The sequence below is a fragment of the Marmota flaviventris genome, chromosome 3 (assembly GCF_047511675.1).
Source record: "Marmota flaviventris isolate mMarFla1 chromosome 3, mMarFla1.hap1, whole genome shotgun sequence".
NCBI lineage: Eukaryota > Metazoa > Chordata > Mammalia > Rodentia > Sciuridae > Marmota > Marmota flaviventris.
The window spans coordinates 152,902,825-152,928,852 of NC_092500.1; positions in this window are offsets into that span (position 1 = coordinate 152,902,825).

A 26,028-nucleotide genomic window follows, 5' to 3' on the forward strand; every position below is an offset into this window, starting at 1 on the left:
TCAATTCCATAAAGGCTCTATAAAGTGCCTATTACATGTCAATCTTAGTAATAAGTCCTAGGTTTAAGATAAAGTTGCTGCCTCCTATAATTAACAGTATAAAGAGATAGAAAGACAAGTAAACATGACATTTGAAGGCATAGATGCTAGGGAAAAGTGAAGTGTTTGGCTATATTTGCAGACATGTGTAAGGGGAGGTTGAGGCTTCAAGGACGTGTGGGGATGACAAGGAAATTGAACAAAGAAATAAATACTCTGATAGACATGTTCTAGAAAAATCTTTTTACCTTATGTTTGTGATTTTGCTCAGAGGAATGTCAGCAATGTTTACCACAAATCTAACTGCCAGTCACTCTGTGTGCTTATAGAATAATAAAGAATATATTATCTTAATACTATATTTGCCTCATTTTTTTTTCTGTTGTCTAGTTTGGAGAAGGAAATGCTGATTTTTTGTGCATAGTTTCATCATGTGTTGTGAAGACATGATAAATCTAGACTCAAGACTGGCTTCTATGAGCAAATAAACATGTTTTTGTATCAACCACTTAAGCTCTTTAGAAAGCTATTTGCTTTTCCTCAATTTATTGGGGATAGGGGAAAAGAACAAGACCAGTGTAGAGAAAGTCAGATATCTAATGAAAAGACTTTTTTTTGTAGATGACTCTGACATTTTAAACAGTTGCTTAACAGAAGTGTTGCTGGTTTTCCATCACATTTGTAATAATAAAAATATTCTATTTTGAGAAGGTTCTTTTTCCTTTTGGAATTGAGAAAAACCTTAATACTTTTGTTTCTTGGTTCCAGGGATAGGCTACTCACATGGAGATTAAACATTCTGAATCATTCTGATTAACTTCTGGCTTTCACTGTCTTTTCTAAATCTGATTAGCAAGGCCGTCCTTGGATATATATTATTAGTGAGAATAAGAGAAAGGGGAATTATGTTTCATGATATCTGAGAAACTATTGATATGTAATCCCAAGCCCTACTTCTTTTGCTCCTTGATATGTAGTTTACCTGATTTCAAAAAAAAAGAAGAATATATGGACATTCATTTAAGTTGGAAAAATATATTACACACGTGCACCACAGAAGTTACAGAAGTTAAGGGGTGATAAGCAGAAGGTATCCCATAATACAAAGCATCAGTAAAGAAGGGCTTGCAGTGAAGGGTGGAGTCTGTTCAATGTGACTGGAAGGAGAAGGAAGGTGTAGAAAGCAGGGTATGTAATTAGGCCTTTGTTAGTGGGATGGTGGCTTGACTGTGACAAGGGACTGCAACAAATAAAAATTTACTTCTTAGAGTCATATTTTGGTCTTTTTATTTCCTAACTATTGTAGGAAACTATTGTGGGACCTATTGCTTTACTCTGACACATGGAATTTGAGGGCAGGATAGGCCTTACGTGTTCATCTGTCCTGTCCCTTTATGGAGGAAACTGGGCTCAGGGCTGGTTGAGTGATCTGGTAGAAAGAAACAAGAGTCCTCCTCTTTTTGACTCCAGGACTTTTTGAAGTTCACCATATGCCATTGGTGGGTGAAAAATTGACACATCTCCATGGCATTTAAGTTTCAACCACTGCGTAATTTGCCAAATCAAGGTTCCAACTGTGTTAATGAATTCTACCAAAAAATGTTCTAGTGAAAGGCCAAGTTGTTTTTCTTCCATTAAAAGAAATCAGCTTATTTTCTACCACTAGGTGGCATGATATGTTTTTTTCCCCAGACACTTAACTTTCAAAAGAATTCTGTCCCTCTGGAGACACACACACACACACACACACATACACCCTCGACTGTGGAATTTCACTTGGGGTATCTGTTTGGAAAACACCATTATTTTCCACCTTTTCCATAACTTGGTTTCTGCTTCACTGATACACATCTGCTTTGTCTACTCTGTAAGGAGACACTGAGTTAGGTTTCAGTCGTTGTTTATGTATAGTTAAATAAATGGTGGGCAAAATCTCTTTTCTCTTTTTGTTTTTTAAAGAGAAGAGAAGAAATGGAATTGCAATTGATTCTGAAGAACCCACTTATTCATTCACCCAGTTTCTGTAGGAACAAATAATTTAGTAGGTAATTATTAACCATGCTTTGGTTAATTACCTAGATCACTGTATCCTTTAGTTCCCATCTCAGGAAACCATAAAGAAGAAAGCTAAGGTTAGAGTCCTCAGGAGTGGCTAGCTCTGTAAGTGGAAGGAACAGGCAATCACTGAGTAGGGCCTGGGAGGCATGGAAAGATTGAGAATCCAGCATTGATTGAGAATCCAGAAGAACTGAAGTCAAACCAAACTGCTTCTCAGAGCCAGTCTAGCTATCTTCTGGGTTTTCTGAATCACCAGGACCTTCATTACCTGAAGTAAAGACAATAAACCCCAGGATCAGGGCTCACAGAATATACCCTAGTCTTTTAATCCTGTGTATGGCTTGTAGATATTTTTCCTCGATTTTCATTTTTATTCCTTCCCTTATCTGGCATAATCTTCAATTCCATGTTTTAAAGTTTTCTGTACAGTGCTTTGCATTTTAAATAGAAATATCTTTTAGAGAATAAATGAACAGTTTCTTGGAAGGTTCAGGTGATTCAAAGGAAGTGTGTTCTCTATCCCATGGAGACATTAAATCAGTGGAGGGGAGGGTTTTTATACAAACCTCTAGTATGCAGAATCCACTTCTAACCGATGGTATTGTAGTTTCTGGGATGGAAGGTGGGGCATTTTTATCTTTTAAAAGCTCATTATACTATCTTGATGCACACTGAGAACTGAGACTCTGAAATACAGAAATATGCCACATGCCAGTTTCCCCTGAGACCAGCATCCTGGTGCTGCACCAGTTTCCTAGTGACTAATGCTCAAAATGCAGCCATTCTCCTCTCTATTGCATCTGGGTGTAATTAGTCCCTTCATCTCACCAATGTCTTCTATCTTCCCACTTTGTCTCCCTATCAATGTCACCACCCCAATTCAAAGCTTCCCATTATTTTTCTCTTTCCAACACTGACCCATTTGGCCTGATTTTCCAATATTTGATTTTTCCAATTTTTGTAGCACTCTTGAATGACAAAATTGTAAAAGAAGAAATATCAGGACAGAAGAAAGTAATAGTCTCATGAGTGATAAAACTCTTATTCAAAGTGTAACATAAAAGAAAGTCACAGCCAAATCTTATTCTTTAAGAGGAGAAAAATCAATATTTGAATTGCAAATGTTTTTCCTTGCCAAATTACTGAATTAACACCTAGTGGTCTTATCATGAGGGCAAGAGCTGTGTATCTCTTGTTCATCACTGTATCCCTGAGGGGGTAAATGTCTTGCTGTATTAATTACAGGTATATTAGTTTCAAGTAACAGGAACCATCCTGTCATAGCTTACACGACACAGGCAACAAATTATAATGCCACAGAGCACAGGGGTAGAATTCAGTCTAGTCTTAGGAAAGAATTGCAATTAGGCCATGGAGAACCTTGAGGGTTTTATGCGTATTTAATTTTTCTTGTTTGCTTCATAGCTCTTTGGATTTCTCAGGTCTGTGTACCTTTATTTGACTGCCAGCTGCCCCCAAGCATATATGGTGACAATTCCAGTCATGATCTAAGATTAACTAGCTATTTCCTTGCAACCTTCTTGGGGGACAGAATCTGATTGGCCCAGTTTGAATGCAAAAATCAACTCTGAACTCCGGTTCAGTTGGCCACAAGCTCATGAATTGTGACAGGCTATCGGAGGCTCACTCCTTTTGAATGGGAATTCTCAAAAAGGAAGTCATTGTGAGCTTAGAATGTGCTCCAAAAGTGTCTACTGCACTGAAATGGTAGGGATGCAATAGATGTTTTGAATAAACAAATGAATAAAAGAACAAATGCATGAGCCAAGAGACTGTGTTAGTTTGAAGTACACTAATTCATTCAAAATGATAGGTACCAGGCAATTTATTAAGCACCTACTTTGTACCAGCAACCGTGCTTAGTATTGCAGGGAATAAAAACTGAAAAGAAGGGAGTTTCTGAATTTAAGGAGAAAGATATCAAAGGCATCATTAATATATTATAAGAATACAGATGGTGACAAGAAAAACAAAAAGTATTTTGGATACTCAAAAGGAGAGATCATGATTTGAGTTGTTGGTTATGATAATGTCAGCTGCTGAGAAACCCAGAATCTCAGCAGATAAACACAACAGATTATTTCTCGCTACATAAAGTTCAATCTGGAATAGGATAGGCAGTGGGGCAAGAGCAGAAAGTAGAGAAGCAGGCTCTACTGCCCTATCTTGAGGAGCCCCCATCTGTAGTACCTTCAGCATGTACTTCAGCCAATCAAATCCAGCCAACAGAAAGGGAGGAGAGTGTAAATGCTCACACAGAAGGCTATTGCTCCTGCTGACAGCCCGTTAGGGAGTCTACCATGCTATGGCCATACTTTACTGAAAAGAAGGCTGTGAAATATAATCTTGCTGTTTCCACGAAGACAGGAAGAACATTTGAGAACTGTTAGCCAGTGACTGCTACAGCATTATTTATGGCAAGAACACTATATGAGATCATTTTTGAAGCATTGATCTTAACTGTTGGAAAGAGAACAGCAATCCTTGGAAGAAAATAAAATAATGTGGGCAAAGATCTAGAACTGAGGAATAACTGGGGAGTGGTCAAAGTGGAGTAGCTGAGTTAAAAGTGTAATAAAGCCAGAAAGGAATGTGCCTTTATTTGACTCTTTCTTTTGAATATGCCTTTTTATCAACCCGAGAGACATCAGGCTATTGATTTTAGTTAGAGTTTATGGTGATATATAAATAGCAAGGGGGAACTAAAGTTTGAAGGAAAAATAATTATTAAAACTCTATTATAAATTTCTATCTTGATCCTATCTCCAACTTTCTGTAGTCTAACATGAAACAACTACTCATTCTCTTTGTAAAATATCAGGTTGACTTGACTATTGGGTAGCTCAACTTTATTTACCAAAATGGAGGTTTAAAATAGTCAAAATCAATATAAGATATTTTTATTCCCTAAATCTTCCTATTTAAATTGAATACATGCATACAATTGTATGTATATGTAAACATGATTTTTTTGGGTTGGATTGTATTAATCTCAACTAAATATCTTAAGAGAATTATGAGAGTTTTTTTCTCCTTTTTGTTCAGATTTTTTTTTTTTAGATCAGACATCTGGTATTTGGCACTTGAATTTTATTAGACCAATTGAGCACTTTTAAAGGGGGATAAATCATATGACTTTCATTTTAATTTTTACTGTAATGGTTTAATGTAGCCAACATATGCTGAGTAATAGCATTAAAATAAAATCAATAAATGAAGGATTAAAATCTGCCTGTGTTCAATTTTGCAAAGACACTAATTAGAGTAAGGTTTTTCTGATCAGAATTGGATAAGCCAGCAATTTTAAAAAATTGTAATAGTATAATGAGAAATGCTTAGATTTTCACAAGCTGTTATTGAAAAAGAAAAATTATAAGGAAATTAACACTCTCACTCCAGGTCCAGGCAGTAGGGAGAACAAAATAGGCGAACTCCTTTGCATTTCCCTTTTTCCACTACTAGAGAGACTTTAGACAAAATTTTAAAGCCATTTAACAGTTATCTATTTTAAATGAAATATTAAGTTAAAAAGTGGAGTGATATGAGTTGGGTTCAGGATGATGGAGAATTCTTGACATCATATGGAGCATTCATTTTAATTTTCTCATTTCACTAATTTGGATATGAGAAAGCCTTTCTATCCCAGTCCTTAATTTTTGGAAGTGAGCCAGATATTTTCTATGGCTCTAGTTATTGGTGTATAGTGCAGTGTTTGAAATTAAGTTGGAATTTTATTTATAGCTCTGGAATGTCTAGCTAAATGTCCCTAAATATGGCACTTCTCTGTAAATTGGAATGAAACCTCAATCTTTTCTGCATAGAAATGGAGCAAAGCAAAAAATTAACGAGGCAGTATTTAGTAGTTTCTCTAACTTCCTTCAGTTATGAGTGACATAAATAAGAAAGTTAAGTCTTACCATAGAGATCCTAATTCCAAATGTCTTAGGTTCATATGCATGATTAATAATTCAGAGGAAGTTTTGATGAGAGGCCTGAGGCATGCCAAATCATACTGTAAAATATCATTTTCTGACTCCTGAGGTAATTTGGAAAGGTGCTGTTCTGATTAAAAGAATAAAAGGCTTTTCTGGTCAGTGAGATAGAAAAGAAAATTCTTCCCATATCATGAACAGGACAACATGTCCTGCCTGCTTCGTGGTTTTTAATAAATTGGAAACATGGCTGGTTGCATGGTGCCATTTTTTAGACATTCACCATGGTCACAATTTCTTTATGTTATAGAAACCAAGAGCAGGATAAATCAAATCACTGGGTGAGTATGCTAAATTAACATATTCAGTACTTGAAGAATTTATGGAAGACAACTTACAAAAATGCAAGTGTGGTGGTGTTCTCATAGTCCCTGAAACTATTATCTCATTCTTTCTCAAATATCTGAAATTTTACATTCATTTTTACTTTCATTTTTTTTTTTTTTTGGTTTAGTCTTTTTCTAGACAGTCCTAGTAGATTGGATAAAATAGGGAAAAATTTCAATTTCAATAAGAACCACAAAGTCATGCTCCTTTAAAAATTCTTTCTTTTTCTTTTTCTTTTTTTTTTTTTGCTCTTTGCCAGTTCGATTTCTTTTCTTATTTGGACAGTGGTTCTCACTGTTGGGTTCATCTAGGACTTAGGCATAAAGGCAAGAGAATTACCATAAACAGCCTAGTATACACATTGAGAAAAAAAATATTGAGGCTGGTGTGTTCCTTCCATCTTTCTAGTTTTGTATAATTAAAAAAAACTTTTTTTTAATATTTATTTTTTAGTTGTAGTTGGACACAATACCTTTACTTTACTTATTTTTATGTGGTACTGAGAATGGAACCCAGGGCCTCGCAGTGCTAGGCAAGCACTCTACTGCTGAGTCACAATCCCAGCCCCTTGTATCATTTCTTACTTGTATATTGCTCTTGGTGAAGCAAAAATGTATAATAATATACACTATTTACCCTCAAGGAATTTATCAGCAAACAATCCAATATACCTGAGACAAACTAGGAAGAACTGAAGAAAGCTAATTATAAATTAGACATTAAATATAACCATTTTAAAATTTTATTTATTTATTTATTTATTTTTTCACATCTTCATACATGTATTTTGTATAATGATGAGGGTCTCCTTTCACCATCCATGCTATTCCCCTTCTCCCTCCCTTTCCCTCCCACCCTTATTCCCTATCTAGAAGTAATCTTCCTCCCTTGCTCTCCCTCCCAACCCCATTTTGAGTCACACCCACCCCACCCCCCTTATATCAGAGAAGACATTCGGCATTTGTTTTTTTGGGATTGGCTAACTTCGCTTAGCATAATTTGCTCAAATGTCATCCATTTCCCTGCAAATGCTGTGATCTTATTCTTTTTTTATTGCTAAGTAATATTCCATTGTGTATAAATGCCATATTTTTTTTATCCATTCATCCACTGAAGGACATCTAGGTTGGCCATTTTAAATATGGATGATATAGATAATAGCTAAGACAGAGGGCTCTTGAGGGGAGGAATTTGAGTCCAGTTTATGTTTGGAAGTGATTTTTGTTGGGCCTTGGATAATTATACAAAGGAAGAATGGCATAAAAGAGGTAAAATTCCAAGTACGATAGTCACTGATACAGCAGAGATGAACTTGGTAGAGGCTACAGTACCACTTTGAGTGTGCTATGTCCTGAAAGGAATTCCTAAGTTTACTTAGCATCCACCAAAGACTCACAAAAGGAGGATCTAGACAATTGGGTAGATATTACCAAAGAAATAGAATCTATCTTTTAAAATCTCAGCTTATTTCAGTGATGTTCCTTCCTACTCCCTAATTTCCAGGCACTTTGGTAGGCAGAATAAATTTAGCTGTTTTTCTGCATAAATTCTGTGCATTCTACTGCTTTAATCATACCATAAAGAGAGAGAAGCAAGCTGTCTAGTCTTTGCAAGTGCCCAGGTAGTTTCTACTCACTGACCAGAATTCCTCTTCCCCTGTCAGTTGATACACATTCCAGAGGTTTGGAGCAGTGGCAGTTTTGTTGAATGTCTTCAAAACTGTCTTATGAAAATGTGACCTCTACCAGTTACTCACTAAAAACTTTTCTCAATTGTAGGTATGGACTTTGCTTGGAATATTTTAGATTATTTTTTCTTCTCAGATTTATTTTTCTTTTTTATTTATTTATTTATTTATTTATTTTTTAATTGGTTGTTCAAAACATTACAAAGCTCATGACATATCATTATTTTTCATTACATAGTGTTTTTGTCTCAACACATTTGAATTAGGGTTTTCTGTCCAATATTTATTCTTTTTCGTATCTTTACACTTGTTTTATTTTTATTTATTTATTATTTAGAGTACCAGGGATTGAACTTGAGGGCACTCAACCACTGAGTCACATCACCAGTCACATTTTATTTAGAGACAGGGTCTCACTGAGTTGCTTAGCACCTCGCTGGTGCTGAGGCTGGCTTTGAACTCCTATCTCAGCCTCTCAAGCCGCTGGGATTACAGGCGTGCACTACTGCGCCTGGCTACCCTTGTTTTATTCTAGACTGAAAAATTTATTTCAGAGAAATCCTGACAACAGATGCAAATAGTGGAGAATTTGACAACATAAGTCATGGGAATTCCCAATCGTGGGAAATAATGATTTCATTAAGGAATTAGACAAGCTTAGCTCAGAATAGTTCCAATGAAATACCTTCATCTCTCACTGTTTTCTCCCAACCCTTGTGTTGCTTCTTTTTATCCATCACAAAAGCCTTAATGTTTCCAGTTAGATATAAATGAGATAAAATGCAAACAAAACAAAACAAAAAAAGAAACAAACCCCCCCCCCCCCACACACCAACCAACCAACCAACCAACAAAGAAAAAAAACAAACCTTAAAAACACGGCAAATGGCCTTTTAAGGCACATTTTTCCCCCTTGTTAGTCTCCAGGTTTTCTGTCCTAGCTGTCATCTATAAACTCAAGAGTGTCCACATGTATGTTAAATTGAAGAAAAGTGAAGTTCTCATCACTGAGAGTAACTATCAGACATTGACAGAAAGATAAATGTTCTCTGGACAACATTCTACTTCAATGAATTTGGCCTGGAATAAGATGTTATTTTGTATTCAGATAACCACTGTATCTGATTTGACTTCACATGGTACACTAAGGAGGACTGGGCATTTTTGCAAATATTAATTTTGTTACTCTATCCACATACTTACTTTAACTGGAAGACAAAAACCCCAAAATATACAAAATCACTGATTCTAATACATATCACATGCCTACCATTTCCCTTTTCAAGGCCAAAAAAAAAAAAAAAAAAGAAAGAAAAAAAGAAAAAAGCCCTGAGTATTTGCTAGGAGCAATTGCAATTAGAATTTCTTTCATAGACTTTCCTGAAAACCCAATAAAAAAAAAAATAGAAAGGAGAGGCTGAGCCTATTACATTTATTGTAGTTCTATAGCCTGCTTTCTATTAAGTTTGACAGTATTTGTTTTTCAAGCTAGAATAATGTGCTAAATTATGAATATACAATTTTCCAAAATATCAAATATCTAATATTAAAATGAAATAATAATAAAATTAATGAGAAGTGACAAAACTGAAGTTCTTCTCCCCAACTGCTAGGTCTCAGAAGTCTCAGATGCTGATACTTCCTGTCTCACTGTGAAGTGCCTAAGTTTAAGTCTCCATTTTTAAAAGTCCATGGTAGCATATCAATTGTACTTAATTAACATATTGATGTTGCAGCAAAATTATGCCATCAGTTATAAAACTGGGGCAAATTTTATGAAAAATTAATACTTATATTATTTTCTTTTCACAAAAATCCAGAAAATTCATATCAGTCATTCCCAGAACCTTAAAATGTAATGACATTTTTCAGTTCAATTATAAACCGGTTCTGAACCGTTTTCACTTATGAGATAGTGTTTCCCATATGAGATACCCAGATTCTAACTTCTGTCCAAAACTTGACATTTCTATCCTACAACATTTTATCCTTTGATACCTGGTCATGTAAAAAACATGTTATGTTTCTATGTTGTTTCTCTAAGTAGAATGATTCTTCCACGAATAAAGTCTTAGTTCAATGTTCCCAGTAAGGGCCTGAACAAGTAATCTTCTTGGTATGCTTGTAGAACTTGAAGTTCTCTTATGGGCAGGATTTCCTCACAAATATGGCAAAATTATTGCTCATACTTCCCAGTTTTCCTTTCTTTTTAAAATAGAGGACTTGAAACTATCAAATCAGATTTTCCTTCTTCTGAACTCCATTGATTATCATACATATTTGAAAACTTTAAGCTCTGTAGTTATTAAGCCAGCTAACAATTGCTTCTGATATACCTTTTAGGCAAATGGTATCCATTTAAATGTGGGTTCCGTGAATTTGTGATTTTTACAAGAACCTTTTGGCTTTCGAAGGAGAATGAGAACATCTCTGGATTCTTTTATCCACTTTTTAACTGTGGGGCTCAGTGTACTTTCCACTGAAGGAGTGAGCATTGTCAACTAGTTAACACAGGCTATCGGAAAAAATCCCTGAACTTTGTATGGGCAGAATAATTACATACAAATGCATTCAGGAATCCTATGGAAAAATATAGTGCTGTTAACTGGCATGGTTACAGCACAATTTAGCAAGTATGTTAGAACAAATTACCCCCTTTAACCATGAGCCATTCTGTTTCACGCTTTTTAATGAAGGGCCTGAGCCACACACTAGAATACTTCTCACCTCATTACTACTCATAAAAAGCAATGATCCATTCAAAGGCTCCTCATATCTCCCATATGAGTGGTAAAGAGCTTCGCCTCTCCTCCTGGCAAGGGGACAGGGAGGCTTCTTCCCAGCCTGCCTTTGAAGTAGATCATTAGAATGTTTACTAGATAAAAGCACTAAAAAATTTATCTGTGTAATCTCACCGTTGTCATGTGCTCATGTTCTATCCCTTTTAAAACCAAACAAAACAACACAAAACAAAGCTAGCAAAACAAAACAGAACTTCAAGACAACTCTGTCCTTATTTAGAAAATATGGGAGTTTACAAGACTCTCAGTGCTATTTTTCTCCTTCAGTATTCACAACATATTTTCAAAGAAACACTAAAAAGCAGAAAGAATTTAACGGACCACTGAAATACAAAGTATGGATTCAATAAAAAAGGCAGGCAGAGAAGCAAGTTGATAGGCCACTTTAGAAGAAACAGCCCAATTTTTGAACTCAATGACTTAAATGACTTTTTCTCTCCATGGAGTATCATCAAAAGGAAAAGGAGTTGATTATCTTTTGAACATTATATCAGTTCATCTAGAGCAGAATATTTCCCCCTGTTAATTTCAGTAAAATATGTAATACTATTTAAGATATATTGTATATTATTTTCTGTGTTCAATAAAATTTTAGGTGAATGCCTGTTTTTTTAGATGGGGTTCACAAGTGAGGAACGATAAATTATTTCATGATTTTTTTTGGAGGTACATTACAGAGTTAATCCATCTTAAAAATTGTGTGTGTGTGTGTGTGTGTGTGTGTCTCCCTCCCTGTATTTTAAGATCTGGCTTTGGAATAGGATAGTGAAAAAAACCTGTAGAAGAGAAGAACACATCAAAAATAGTGTTTTAACTCCATTACAGTATTTCAACTCGAAGGAGAAATAGTTGTTCATCTCCATGATGTTTCTAGTTTGGCCATTAGCTGAAGAGTGTGGAATAGAACAGTAAGGTTTGCAATTCAAGAAGAAGCCTATACTAGGTATTAAAATAGTTTGAAAGGAGAGAACTTACATCTAAATTCTGTAATGTAACAAAACACTGAAATCTGACACATGTTCTAAATTTAAATGATGTTTAAAATCAATTCCTGTATAGGAAAAATACATTTAATGTAAACTCTTCGGTGACATTTCCAACTTTTCTTTGCGGTATCTCTGAGAATGAATCTGATCACCTGATGCAAGGCTGTCAAACCCTACCAAACACTTAAGCTGAGCAGTTTCTAAATTAAATTGGTATTCTCCAGGCGCTTTCCCAGAAACACAAGCTCAGGTCGGATCACACTCACAAAGCTACAAGAGGGAAATGTTGGTACTGTACTTTAACAGGCTCGAGGAAGCACGTGCTCTCTGAGACCAGTCGACCCCTGCAATAATAACTGCACAGCTTTGTTTCATTTGAAAACATAAATCTGTACACACATACTTACCTAGACATATATCCATGTATATAGAAAAAAGTTCAGCTAATAATAAAAGAAGAGATGAACATTGGCACTGTAGATGTTGACAGCATTATGCAAACTTTTCAATATTCCTTTGCATGCTCAACTTTAACTTTTGTTTATAAATTCCACTTAGACATAATTTACAACTTCTGTTAACTTAAGCTGGGTTCTGTTAAATCTGTCTAAAAAAATCAGCCCAGAGAGCTTTGAGATGTTACAAATATATCTAGATATCAAACATTGAGCTGTGCAAATTATATCCACTTTGGAAACTCTGAGTTTGTATTTATGTACATAATATATTTTAGTTCTAATGTTTTAAAATAATGAAGCAAGCCTTGCTTTTTTCCCCCTCTGCCTTTTCCAACCATGGCTGTTGTATCTATGAAAGAGACTTGAGGGCTGGAGGTCGTCACTATTTAACAACACTGTGTAAGATGATTTGGGGATAAAAAAATATATGAAGGTCAAGCAAAACTTTTTGCAAACTACCTGAAGTTTGTCATTTCATTCTAGTACAGTTTAAAGACTTCAATGGTCAAAAATGATATAAAATTTTGTATCTGTTATTTCCCCCACGTATAGTTACTGCGGAGAACTGACCTTCTCATCTTCCTTTAGGAATAGTTAGAAATGTCAGTCAATCTAGATTAAAAGAAAAAGGCAAATCCCACCTCTTTATTTACTCTCCCCATTTAAGTTGCTTTGAAGATCAAAGGCAGAAATTGAAGCTCTTCTTAGTGTCTGGATTTTAAAATAGCAGAAGAGGAAAACATTCTGCTTCATTTTTCCTTTCCTGACTTGTCCTGCAGTAGGCTGCACTTTCCTCTCTGAAGTAGTGTGGGTAGTGGAAACTAGCGCATGTAGCAGGCAGCACACATTCCCAGTAGGCTCTGGTCAAAGTGAATTATTTCTAATTCAAGATGGGAATTGAAGGGATTAAATGAAAGTTAAAATTAATGGGAAATAAAATTATTTTACATTACTTAGATAAAATAGGTTTTTATTATGAAAATACGTGTATAAATCAAGTATTCATATAAAAAGTGGTAGGCAATTCCATATCACACTACAGTTGGATACATACACAGAGACCTACTTAAGGGGAGGATCAGATTCAACTGCCTATTTTTCCCCATGGTGGAGCCTAATAGTTGATGAAAAGGTAGAATTTGGTAATTTTATTCAGAAGCAAACCTTACACTTCTATCAGGCTTAATTTCAGTAAAACATGTAATGCTATTTAAGATATATGGTAAGATATCTTTCAATTGAAAGGACAGAATAATCTTGATATAAATTATTCTGTCTCTTGTGTTCTAGTTATAACTCAGTTTGTGGCTGAATGTGTGGGTGATCAGGGAGGAACATGTTAGCTGGCCTCAATTAAGAAACTCAAGCCCATCTTTTAAAAAATTGTGCTAGTGTTTTATAGCAAGCCCTGTTCTGTGACCTGTATTCTCTCCTAGGTCATATTACTCATTTACCTAGTGTTTTAGTCAGCTTTTTTTTTTCTCTGTGACCAAAAGACCTGACAAGAACAATTTTAGAGGAGGAAGAGTTTATTTGGCACTCATAGTTTCAGAGGTGGATTCCATTGCTGTGGGCTCAAGGTGAGGCAGAACATCATGGCAGAGGGTGTGGAGAGGAAAGCAGCTGAACACATGACAATCAGAAAGTAGAGAGACAGCTCTCCTCGCTAGAGACAAAATGTATACTCCAAAGGCATGCCCCCTCAAGGACCTGCCTCCTCCAGCCACACCCCACCTGCCTACAGTTAGTGCCCAATTAATACATATCAGTGGATTAATGCACTGATCTGTTAAGGCTCTCATAACCCAATCTCATCTCTGAAGGTTCTTGCATTGTTTAACACATGAACTGTTGGGGGACACCTCATATCTAGGCAATAAAACATCATTTCAGTTTCCCTCTTTCCTATCTATGACATCCATATCTATATTTCTAGATCACATAAGTCTCCTAAGTCTAACCCCTCTTCCTTCTTGAAATCCTTACAGGTATTTCATAATCTGTGTGTCACAAATTAAACTCATGCTTTTCTTCAAACTTCTTCCACTTTAATTGGTTAATAATATCAACCACCTGCTTAGATTTTTATAACAGACAATTGGGTAGAATTTTCAACTAAGTATATAATTTTCAATTGCTATTCTCATTTTAAGAAATACATCTATATGGGAAAAGATATATTGGATTGTTTTCTTTTCTTTTTTTTTTTTTGTCAGATGGGACTTTAGTTCCCTAATAATTGCCTTCAGTTGATGAGCTGTCCTGGTTTCTTCCTTTTCTGTTTCCAGTATAATTCATCATAAACCTTTGTGATTTTATTTCCCAAGAAACTGAAAAAAAATACATGCGCGTACACACACACACACACACACACACATACACATAAGCATATATATGTTAGTTACTTGGGAAATACTTTTAGTTTTGTTTTCTGGTTGTGCTGCTTCGCCTCAGTAATGGTTCCTTCCCCTAGTAGCAGTGAGCTCCAGACAGCCTCACTGTGTCTGCTCTGGCACAATGGGGTCTTCTAATCAGCATCCCTTCTTCATTGGCCAGGGTTCCAGGTCCAGCTCCTTCTTAAAGCTTCTAGACCTCTTAATCATTTCTTCTTCTCTTTGTTTTCTCAGATGCAGAGGATCCTGCTTCCTGAAGTTACTATCTCTTGTTGCCTAATGCTGGTGAAGCAATTCCTAATTCTCCTGGCTAGAATAACCAGGCTCCTTATGGACCCTCATGATACATTCTCTTTGCCCCAGGCAGACTGGGTTTTGTGAATTTCTCAGAGTATCATGGTTCTACTTCCTGACTTTCCTACATTCAGTTCTTTCCTGAGCACCATCTCCTTCCTTCTCTCTGTCATACCTTCCCTCCTTTTGCGTGGATATGTGAAAAGAAAAGGTGTATCTCTGTGGTAGAGTGCTTGCCTAGCATTTCATGTTTGAGACCCTGGGTTTGATCTCCAGAACTGCAAAAGGAATAAAAAAAGAGTTAATAACAGGAAAATCAATGCTCAAAATTCATCATTTCCTAATTAACTTACTACATTATACTATTACCTATACTTTTGAGATCTTTTATATTTATCATGTTTGTATGGTGAAAATACTTTACATTGTTATGCTTTTGCGCATCTCTTCCAAACTGTGTTTAGGGATGTTGGTAGCTTGAATTCTGTCTTAGTGGGAGTACATAAACCATGGAAATCTGTAAATGCTGAGAACTAAGACTTGATTTATTGTTTTGTTGATGGCCTCCACTTAAGAAGACAGTGGAAAAAAATGTTAATAATGGAAGTTCAAGCTTTAAATTTAGGCTGTATCTTTAGCTCCTCTGTTGTAAAGAGTGTAAACTTTGATGACATATCCTGTTAGTATTTGCAAATCATTATCCAGTTCAGCAGAGGAGATGCTCCTATCATTGATGAATGAATAAAGTTCAAACATACTTTTTTTCAACGTGTGTACTTTCATCTTGCCTGTTAAGGTAAAGAAAAATATTAACCAACATTCATGTTGGAACTACATTCCTTCATCAATTATAAATAGGGATTGATTATAGATTTAAGAGTTTGAAAAACTCATATAAATACAGTGATCTGATGCTAAACAAATGTGCCAAAAACATATGTTAGAGAAAAGATGACCTTTTAACAAATGGTGCTGGGAAAACTGGAAATCCATATGTAGATGAATGAAATATAAACCCCTTCTCTTACCCTGCACAAAAGTCAATCCAAGTTGATCAAAGACCTATGAATTGGACCAAAAACCCTGCAACTGCTAAAAGAAAATGTAGGCCTAACACTCCAACGTATCAGCACAGGAACCAGCTTCCTTAACAAGACTCCTAAAACACAAGGATTTAAAATTAAAAAATCAGTAAATGAGATGGCATCAAATTTAAATTCTTCTGCACAGCAAAGGAAATAAGCATATGAAGAGACAGCTTATAGAATGGGAGAAAACTTTTGCCATCTGCTCTTCAGATAGAGCATTAATATTCAGAATATACAAAGAACTCAAAAAATTAACACCAAAAATAAAAAATAAGAGTAACCCAATCAATAAATGGGAAAAAACCTAAACAGATACTTTTCAAAAGAAGAAAACAAATGGTCATCAAATATATAAAAAAGTTAAACATCTTTAGCAATTAAGGAAATGCAAATTAAAACTACATTGAGATTTTATCTCACTCCAGTCAAAATGGCAATTATCAAGACTACAAATAACAATAAATATTGGTGAGGATGTGGGGGAAAAGCTCTACTCATACATTGTTGGTGGGATTGCAAATTAGTTCAACCACTGTGGAAAGCAGTATGGAGATTCCTCAAAAAACTAGAAATGCAACAAACATTTGACCCATCTATCATCACTCCTTGATATATATCCCAAAGATTTAAAATCAGAATACTACAATGATGCAGCCATATTGATGTTTATAACAGCACAATTTGCAATAGCCAAACTCTGGTGCCCTTCAACAGACAAATGGATGAAGAAAAGTTGTTATATATACACAATGGAATATAACTCAGTCATAAAAAGAATGACATATGGCATTTGCCAGTAATAGGATGGAACTGGAAATTATTATGCTAAGTGAAATAAGTCAGTCTCCAAAAGTCAAAGATTCAATGTTCTCTCTGATACACAGAAGCTAATCTAAAATGGGGGGGCAGTAAAAAATAACATAGGAGAAAAATCCGTGGAATAGGCAAAGGAGGTTGAAGGGGAGAGAAAAGGAAAGACAGTGAAATAAATCTAACCTAACTTTCCTTTGTACATATATGAATATATCAGTGAATCTCACCTTCATGTATATCCACAAGACACTCGTTAAAAAAAATCCTCTAAGTAAATATTAGTTCCATTCCCATATTTCCAAGAAATCTCCATACTTCTACTAATAATTTTTTTAAAAATATTTTTTTAGTTGTAGATGGACACTTTTATTTTGTTTATTTATTTTTATATGGTGCTGAGGATCGAACCCAGTGCTAGGTGAGTGCTCTACCACCGAGCCACAACCCCAGCCCTACTTATAATTTTTGTAGCATACAGTCTTATGTGAGTAAAATGCACACACACACACACACACACACACTTCCCCTTATGGACAGCCTGGTATTAAGTATGTACCAGCACACACCACTGACAGGAGGCACACATACAATCTATATTTCGATTAAAATTCATTCTCTGCAAATTGTAAATTAGTCATCTGCTTTTTTAAATATTTATTTTTTAGTTGTAGTGGGACACTATACCTTTATTTTACTTATTTGTTTTTATGTGGTGTTGAGGATTGAACCCAGGGCCTTGAATGTGCTAGGTGAGTGCTCTACTGCTAAGCCATAACTTTTATAGAACTAAGTCTTGTCCTTTGCTGTCAATTAAAGTATTAGTATAGTTGGTTGAAGAAGTAATTGCTATAAAGGCTGTTGGTAGCATATATCATGGCATATTTAAAAGTCTTCTCAATGTCAATGGATAATTTTTCCTAAATGTACAATTGGCTCAACTGACAAAGTTTTGGAAATCTTCCTCTATCATGAAGAACATATGTGGGCTATTTCTGACATACAAGTGTTAGTCAGGCTTTTTTTTTTTTCTTTGCATAAAATGCCTGACAAGAACAACTTAATGGAGGAAAAATTTTGGCTTATGGTATCAGAGGTTCAGTGTGTGGTGGGCTGAGTCCATTGCTCTGGGCCCAAGATGAAGCAGAACACCATGGTGGAGAGGCATGGTGGAGGATTATTGCTCCTTTTGTTGTGGCCAGGAAGCAAAGAGAAAACGGGGAGGGGCCAGAGGTAAAATGATCCCTTCCAGGGAACATTCCCAGTGATCCACCTCCTCCAGCCAAGTCCCATCTACCTGCAGCTGTCACTCAGTCCATTCAATCTAGAGAGGACTGTTAAAGTTATAGTTCTCATAATGTAATTATTTTACCTCTGAATATTCCTGAATTAACACAGGAGCTTTTGGAGGGCACTTCAGGTTCAAACCATACCACCAGGACAGCTTTAAATTCCAGCTGAATGTTGTTTCCTCCTGGATATATTAGTGAATTAAAGAATATGAGAAGCTTTTCAAAATGCTGAAACTTTAGGAATTTTTGTTATCACTGTCCATGTTGAAAAACTTGAGTAATTGATTCTAGAAGGCAAGTTTTAGCATCATATTAAGAATGTTAAATTGCTAGCTGGGCTTGGTGAGTCACTTGGTAATCCCAGTGACTCTGGAGGCTGAGAGAGGACGATTGCAAGTCTGAGGCCAGCCTCAGCAACTTAGTGATACCCTGTTTTAAAGAAAAGAAAAAAAAAAAGAGGCAGCAGCTAAATTTTGCGTTTTTCTCCTTTCTCCATGCTATGGTTTCAATATGGTGTGTCTCCCCTGAATGCATGCCAGATTTAATCCCCAACATCATAATGTTAATAATATTATGAGCGTGGAACTTAATCTGAATATGATGTTTATTCTATGATCATGGTGGGGCCTTTGAGAAATGATTAGAAGTAGATAGGGTGGGGCCCCCATGATTGAAGCAGAGGGAAAGAATACTACAGACACAAGCATTCCTTCTTGTGTGATGCCATATGCTACAGCCTTGGAATTCTGCAAGTGAGAAGGCCCTCCAATATGAAGTGATGCAGGCACAGAGGCCCCTCATCAGATCCCATGTCATGCTGTCTGAACTTTCATTTTCCAAAACTGTGAACTCTGAGCTCTTTTCTTTGGAGGTAGTATCACTTGCCTCAGGTGATTCGTTATAGTTGCAAACAAACAAACAAAAAAATGAATCTCTTTTATTTCTTTTCCTCTTCTTTTTGAAGTTTCTTTTTTTCTTTCATACTTAAATTTTCATTCATTGGAAAACTGTTGAGAACAGTGGTATGAATAATTCAGAGATATAGGAGTATACGTGGGAAATCGCAAAAACGAAAGGAGAAAGCAAAGTCTATTTTTAAAAATGTTATTTTAGATATTTACTATGGTGGGAAATGATAAAATGCCATCTGAATCTATCTATGAAATATCTTTAATTTGTTCACGTACTCAAAAACATAATTACCTTAAACACTGTATGTAACATGAAAAAATAGGAGTTATTTCCAATATAAAACTTGATGAATGGTGGCAAGAACCCAACCTATTGAATATTTTAGCTCTCACATTTTCCTATGATGATCTGTTAAAGAATTAATGGATCATTTCCCACAGAAGCTGTAAATCACCCACCCCATTTCCAAGATAGGCTCTCCTGTGTGTGTGTGTGTGTGTGTGTGTGTGTGTGTGTGTCTGTCTAAATGTGCATACACAAGCACTCACAATAAATATCTTGAGAATCCTTACAAGAGTCTGATTTTCTCTCTATTTGTGAAATGTTTGTTACATCATACTATGGGGAGGAAATTTAAAATGACAGTCCATATTTGTTTAAAGCAAAAGAAAATTGGTGCTCATCATGTGGTCAGCAAGGCAAAACCCACTTTTGTTTGTTTGGTTTTAAGAATCTAAATACTTATGATTATCCTGAGACCTGAGCAGTCAACCCGCAGTTCTTGTTTCCATAACTGTGGAATTGTGCTCTCAAGAATATAATTATCTGACACATCTAAAGAGATAACCTAAAATTAAAATCAAAAATGAAATTATTATCATACAATTGAACTATTATTATACAATTGAACCACTGGACTAGTGGGATGTTTGGTTTGTGAGGTCTAATAACAAAATAAGTTTAAATGAAAAATAAATTACTCTCTAATATTCAGGAAATAGTCTAATGTGGTTCTAGAAAAATGTCTTCTTATGAAAATATTTGTATGAATTTTATAAAAAATTTTATTGCACCTCAAGTTCTAAAAGCAATACTATTCTTTGATAAAAAGTACATACATTTTACTTTATTTTAAATCATTTGTCAGTATATATTCTCTATCTACTTTCTCTATTCTCTATTTACTTTTTTGAAATAAACCTATTACCTGAAATTTGACAGGTTTTAAATTGAGGCTTGGAGTTGAGATTATTTTCTCCCAAGAAGCATTTGCATCCCAAATTTCACTGATCTAATGATAGAAAAAATATAGCAAATTTCCCATCTTTTTATTGATCAAAACTACATACTTGTTATTTTTCAATTATTCTACCTTTAAACTTTGCTAATTTGAAATGTATAACTTAAGAATTTGTCTTTTAATCTTCTAAGCAGAATATGAAACTTATTCTTCTGCTTTCTCTTGAATGCCAGCTCTGGAGGGCAATTGCTTATAAACTGTCCACTGCATCTCTCTGGAATTCAGTATTAAAAGTTTATCTACAATTTTCATTTTGGATTTCATTGTTCATAGTTTCAAGAAATTACATGTCTGCCAGGCATTTTAAATACTAACAAATCCAAACCTTTCATTCTTCACTAAGGGAATTAGTACCAAAATAGCCTATAAATAATTTAGGGAAAAACAAAGAATAGAAAATGGATTTTCAAGCTACCATTTCTGAGTTATTTTTATGAGTCCTTGTGACCTCTTCTGAGGTCTAAGTCATATCATTTATGATTTATGATTATTTTTTATAATTTATAGACAAACCATGAAATTTTAGCATTTCAAACATCTGTCAGACAAATAAATATATAAATACTTAAATTAAATTTAAATTAAAATCCACTAAGTATCTGTTGATTGTTAGAACCTCTTCCACAGATAATAGGAGCTGTGTGGATTATTTTATATTGTTGTCTCTCCATGGGTTCTGCATCCATAGTTTCAACCACAGATTAAAAATATTGAGAAAAATATCACATCTATTCTAATTATGTAAAGATTTTTTTTCCTTGTTATTAGTTCCTAAACACAGTAGAATAACTATTTACATGATATTTACATTGTAATTTGATATTATAAGTAATGTAGAAATAATTTAAAGTAAATGGGAGGATGTGTATAGATTTGATAAATACTATAAAATTTTATAAAATAAACATGAATATCTGCAGATTTTGATAGATGGGGGGTACCTGGACCCAAACTCCACCGTGGATACTAAGGGATGACTATACTTTGTGGCAATATTTGCTGACTTTTAGAGCTTAAAACAAACTTTTATAGAAGAATAAAAATGCCTGTAATTTTCTCAAGGTAGAAGTAATTATACTTTATAAATTTGCAAGGTAAAGGGGCATTTCAGTTATTCTTTTTCATTTTTTGTCTCACCTCCCCTACCCCACCTTTTTTAAAGTTCAATTGAATTTCTGCCACCAACATACTCAGTTCTAATTTTATTGTTATTTTTTTAATTAAATTTATTTGTTCTTATCAGTTATAAATGAAAGCAGAATGGAGCACAGTTTTTCACTTCTCTGGTTGTACAAGAAGTAGGATAACACCATTTGTGCAATCATACATGTACTTAGGCTAATGATGTCCATTTTATTCCACCATCTTTCCTATTCCCATGCTCCCTCCCCTCCTTTCCCTCCTCTTTGTCCAGCCCAAATTTCCTCCACTCATCCCATGTGCTGCCCCCATTATGGATTAACTTCCACTTATTAGAGAAAACATGTGGTCTTTGTTTTTTGGGGATTGGCTTACTTTGCTTAGCATGATATTCTCTAACTCCATCAATTTACCTGCAAATGCCATAATTTTATTTTCTTTTATTGCTGAGTAAGATTCCTTTGTTTATGTATAATGCAGTTTCTTTATCGATTCATCTGTTGAAGGGCATCTAGGTTGATTCCACAGTTTATCTATTGTGAATTACTTGAGTGAAACCCCCTTTGACTCAAGAAGGAACCAGCTATTTTGAATTGATGGACCATAAAGACTCAAAATATTAGAAATAGAGAGTATTTTAGAGGTAACCTAACCCACTCTTTTCACTTAATTTATGAGGTTCAGAGTAATGAGCTCATTTATTAAGACAACAGATATTGGTGGAGACAGAGCTGGAACCTGCCTCTGTCATAATCTACCTCATTTTCACCACAGCATGATATAATGAGCTAGTAATTGTGCACTTTTTTTGTCCTAGGATCTGCATATGTTGTGGACATTCCTGTTTGAATTTATCTGGAAATAAGAATGCAGATATCTGTGAATAAATTTATATGCAATGGGTCACATATGGGAAGGTTTGAACTTCAATAGATGTCATTTCTATAGCAATTTTTGATAATCACTGCAAAAGTTTAATGATCTTCTTCCAAGACTGTGAATATAATAGGTATTATGGAAACTTTTCAGAATAGAGAGCATCCCTGCTATTTAATTGATTATGATTTAATGACAAGAAAAGTGCAATCAATTGATTTATATCTCACCTTGCTCCACAAAATTTGAGGCTACTCAAATAGATGTGATACCAAAGCAAAATGCTTAGGCATGTGTTCTTCTCATGGTTACCATGACAGAGACAATTGCATGTACCCACTTTTTTTTTTTTTTCTTGAGCACACAATTTAACTACATTTCCCAGCATTCCTTGGGAAATCACTTCTTTATCAATTTCACACCTACTATTCAAAACCAGTCTTGAGATCCTCACACTAGATCTCTGCTTATGTTCTAGCCAATTCAGTACAGGAACATGAGGCCCCATAAGAAGAGTGAAACCACAGGAATCAAGGAGATGGGCTGCAGCGTGGGGGAAGAATCACCTCTACACTCTGCAAACCCAAACTGTACGTTACTGAGGTAAGAGTAAGAAACAAACTTCCACTGAGTTAAGATATTGGTCTAGTTTGATAATCTCATTAAGACAGCACATTTAATCTCAGATGTATTATTTATTTTGAAAGTTTTGGAATTAAGAACTGTTTGCTTCTTCCTGAAATAATTCTCAGTAAAATATTCTGTACTTTGTGATATTTGTATTGTAAGGAAAATCAGCTTTCTGAAATGTTTTTTGAATGAACTAATGAACTTTTGGTATTAGAAGATAAATCTAGAGGTGCTATGAATATTTGGAATGGCAAGAAAATAGAGATTATACAGTAGACAATAGTATGTGTCAACGTTACAATGCCAAGCAATTTTCTAAAGTGTTTGCACCATTTTGCAGAAACATGGGAGAGTCTGCTTGTTCCACATTCCTGCCAGCATTTGCTATTACCAACATTTAAAATTTTTAGTTATTCTGGTAGGTGTTTAGTAATATCTCACTGTGGTTTTCATTTGTATTTCCTTGATGAATAATGCTGTTGGACACTTTTTAGTGTTTATTAGTTGTTCATATATCTTCTATGATAAAATGTTGGCTTAAATCTTGTTTATAAATTTATCATAAGAGTTCTTCATACAGCTGTATTCAAGTTATTTATCAGATGTGTTGCACAAATATTTTTTTTCCTTAGCTGTAGCTTGTCTTTTCATTTCTTAATAGCATCTTTCAAAAATGAATGACCTCTCTAAGAAATTTTCACCTCACCTAAGGTTATAAAGGTTTTCACCTATTTTCTTTCAAATTGATCATTTACATTTAAGACAATGTTCCATTTTGAGTTAATTTATTTAGTATAAAGCAAAGGTTGGAGTTTTTTCTTACACAAATATTTACTAATCCTATCACCATTTGTTGAAAAAACTATTAATTCCCCCACTGAATTATCTTGAGTTTACTCTATTTCAATCCTTTCCTAAGTCCATACTTCAGCTCTATGGCAATTCTTATTTATTTATTTATGGCACTGGGGATTGAATCCAGGGGTTCTTAACCACTGAGCCACATCCCCAGCCCATTTTTTTAAAAAATAATAATTTAAAGACAGGATCTTGCTGAGCTTTGGGGGGTGGGGGGGTCTTGCTAAATAGCTGAGCCTGGCTTTGAGCTGGAAATCCTCCTGCCTCAGCCTCTGGAACCACTGGGATTACAGGCATGTGTCACCGCCCCCAACTCTGTGGCAATTCTTGAAGTCAGGAATTATAAGTTGTCTAACATCAGTGTCCTTTCAAAAAATTGTTTTATCTATGCTGAGTAATTTGTATGTCTGTATATATATTTGAGTCAGTTTTCAACTTCTATAGAAAAACCTGTTGGAATTATAATTGAGATTATGCTGATTTATAGATTAATTTGTGGAAAGTTGACTTCTTCACAATTTTGAATTTTCCAATTCATGATCATAGTGTGTTTCATCATTTATTTTGAAATAAATAATTTCAAAATTCTTTGAAATTTCCAATATAAAGATCTTTCACTGCTGTAGTTTTATTCCTATTTTTTTTTTTTTTTTTTTTTTACATGAAATCAAGTTTATTTTTTAAAAAACTAAGAACAATTAACAAAATCTCAGCTACACCGAGAAAGTCATAATTGACAATGTAACTGAAAAGAATGTAGCAAACAGGTTAGACCATAAGATTTCAGAACTCAGAAATCACCATAGAATATTAAACTTTAGAAGACCTAAATGTGATTATAATGAATAAGACTGAAGGGATAAGAAAGGAAGCATGACAGTAGATTTTACTCTGACATATTATACATACATAGAATAAGTATGACTTGTTCCAGTTAGGATCTCATTGTTGTGCTTGCACACGATGTGGAGTGACATTGGTCATGGATTCATATTTAAGGATAGGAAGGATAGGTGCTATTCATTCTACTGTCTTTCCTTTGCCCTCTCCACTCCCTTACCTAATTCCCTTTGTCTAGTCCAACGAACTTCTAATCTTCGCCTCCCTTGTGGACTAGCGTCCACATATCGGAGAGAACAGTCTACCTTTGGTTTCTTAGTACTTGTTTATTTCACTTAGCATGATATTCTCCAGTTCCAGCCATTTACTAGCAAATGCCATAAATTCATTCTTCTCTATGGATGAGTAATATTCCATTGGGTACATATACCACATTTTCTTTATCTATCCACCTGTTCAAGGAACCCAGGCTGGTTCCACAGCTTAGCTAATGTGGACTATACTGCTATAAACATTGAAATGGCTGTGTCACTGTAGTATGCTGATTTTAAATCTTTTGGGTATATTCCAAGAAGTGGGATAACTGGATCAAATGGTGGTTCCATTCCAAGCTTTCTGAGGAATCTCCATACAGCTTTCCAGAGTCACTGCACCAATTTGCAGTCCCACCAGCAATGTATAAGTGAAACTTTTCCTCCCACATCTTCACCAACATTTATTCTTGCTTGTATTCTTGATAGTTGCCCTTCTGACTGGGGTGAGATGGTTTATTCCTATTTTTGATGCTGTGATTTTTTTCATTAAAATTTCCAATGAGATACTAGTGTTTAGAAATATAATATATTTTTGTATGTTGATTTTATATCCTATGATTTTTGACAAATCCACTTAATTTTTTTCAGTCATATTTTGTAGATTCCTTGGGATTTTTATACCTGGGAATTCATGTTATCTATAATTAAAGATCATTTTATTTTTTCCTTTCCATTTTTATTTATTTTTCTTGCCTTATTATACTTTCTAAGATCCCCAGTACAATGAAAAAAAAAAGCCAAAAAAACAAGAAATCTGAAGATAGATATCCTTATCTTGATCTCAATGTCCAGGGGAAAACATTCACACTTTTGCAATTAGAAATTATTTTAGCTGTAGGGTTTTTGTAACTGTTCTTTATCCAGTTGAGGAAACTCCCTTTTATTTATACTTTCCTAAGAGTTTCTATTAGA